This window comes from Phalaenopsis equestris, unplaced genomic scaffold, assembly GCF_001263595.1.
Source record: "Phalaenopsis equestris unplaced genomic scaffold, ASM126359v1 Scaffold000341, whole genome shotgun sequence".
Classification (NCBI taxonomy): domain Eukaryota; kingdom Viridiplantae; phylum Streptophyta; class Magnoliopsida; order Asparagales; family Orchidaceae; genus Phalaenopsis; species Phalaenopsis equestris.
Window position 1 is genome coordinate 259,808 of NW_018164783.1, and position 2,294 is coordinate 262,101.

Consider the following 2,294-nt stretch of genomic DNA (forward strand, 5'->3'; position numbering starts at 1 on the left):
AATTGTTAGTAACATTTAGGAATTAGGATGGTTTGATATTGACATTTAATTGGATTTTTGGATCAATTTAAAAAATTTAGCTAAACATAAAAATGTATGAATTTTATGAACATGGATTTTTATTTAGAATATTCTATCCTTCTTAAACCCAAATTAGAGGTGGGATTTATGATTTTCAGATTTAATTTATATTATTAACTCTAAATTCTACTTGCACCTAAACACCCTTATATCGTATAGATCTGAACTTACTAAATCCTTGAAAGGTTAAATCTCAAAAATTATTTAAGAGCGAAGTTAATAAATTCAGTAAAATCATATCATATTGTTTGAAAACCTCTGTCAGGATTTAAGAGATTTGTATGGTGGTTAGAATAAAAAAATCATAATTAAATTTTGATTATTTTATTATTATTATTATTTCAATTAAATTGAATTGAAATTTTATTTATTCTACTAATTAGTAATTAATTATTCACTAAATAAATTAATTATTTGGTGAGTAATAATTTAACAATAATCAATTATTAATAAATTTTTAATCATATTAATTAAAAATTACTTCATTTTTTTTAAAATAATATAAATTTTAAATTTTATTTTTATTCACTGATTAACTATTAAGTTATTACATATAAATTTATCTAATTATAATTAATTTAACAATTTTTGAATTAATTATTAATTATTCATCAGTTAAATTAATAAACTAAACTTCAATAAAAATAAATTATAACCACAACCCTATATCATCTTCCCCTCTAAAATCCTCGCCTCCAACACCCCCTTTTTAACCATGTGACATCCAATTTCAGTTACTGAGGGATAGGAAACAAAGAGCTGAAGAGAGAGGGAGGAAATGAAGAGTCGAATAGAGAGAAAAGAAAGCATGGGGGTTAAGAAACAAAGAATGTGAGACTTGCCCTAAAAATTTTCAAAAAACTTACCTGTATAGCCAAGTGGTTTGTCTGTGGTGAAGGAAGATGGGAGAATGAGTAGAAATCGAAAGAGGAGAAGAAGAAGAAGTTGAAGGAGGTGGAGACTCGTGCGTGCATTAAGAGTAACTGAGCCGGTTCGGGTTTAGCCCTAGTCAAAGAGGTAGTGATGTTGTGCTCGCATGCAAGAGGAGGAAGGAGGCGGTGGCGTTGAGGGTTTGGGTTGCTGGCTGTCAAGTCATGATTGAAGCCATCTGTGTGTGTGTGTGTGTGTGTGTGTGTGTGTGTGCGTTCCTTGGCATGTTGGTAGAGTTGCCTCTCTGAAGTTCACAAGTCCCCTCAGGCCACGGGTTCAATTACCCTCATGTGTAGGGTGTGGTACTCAAATATTTAACACCTAGAGATGGTCGGGGCTGGTCTAATAGCCTTTGGTCATTCCTTTTAATATATATATATACCAACATCAAACTAGTACTCGTACTTTCAATTTATAGTTATATTTTATTTTTCCCAACTATTTTGCATTAGTAGTTAATGATACTTATACAACAATTATTTTAATTGATTTATATAAATTAATGATACTTATACATAATTTATTTTAATATATATATATATACATATATAAGAGCGACTCATGGCTCCCTACATGTTGAAATAAAAAAGGATATTACAAAATTGGGAGAAAAAGAGGATCCCAAATCCTAGGGGTTCCTTTATCCTCCATACAACTCCACACAAAAAAGATAAGGAAAAAATATCTCCAAAATTACATGTATCCAAACCAATAGTATACCAAACAGAAAAAAAATACTCCAAAACCACTCCACAGTGCCAATGGTTCTCCTCTCTGTTAGCTTCATATCATTAATGTGGGAATCAGGTTATAACTCTTAGATGGGGAGCATGTAAAGCATCTCCCACCAGCAAAAATTGAAGAGGGGGGAGGGGGTGGAGAATACAAAACAAGACTCTCAAATGAGGACAGACCATTCCTGGCAAACCAATTGGCAGATTTGTTCCCTTCCCTGTAAATGAAAGACATTTGAACCTTTAGACCAGACGGCATGGAAAGGATCTTCTTAACCCATTGTACATGGCACCAAGAGGATTGCCTTCCATCTTGCAGCATCTGTAGAAGAACCTCAGAGTCCCCCTCAAGAAGTAAACTATGTCAGTGATTCATCTTAGCAAGAGTAATGACCCAATACACAACAATTAGTTCAGCTACTAAAACATCAACAGCACAAACAGGGACCTGGAAAAACAGTATGCAGTGTCCAGGATGGTTCCTGAACACCCCCCCCCCCCCCCCCCCCCCCCCCCCCCCCCCCCCCCCCCCCCCCCCCCCCCCCCCCC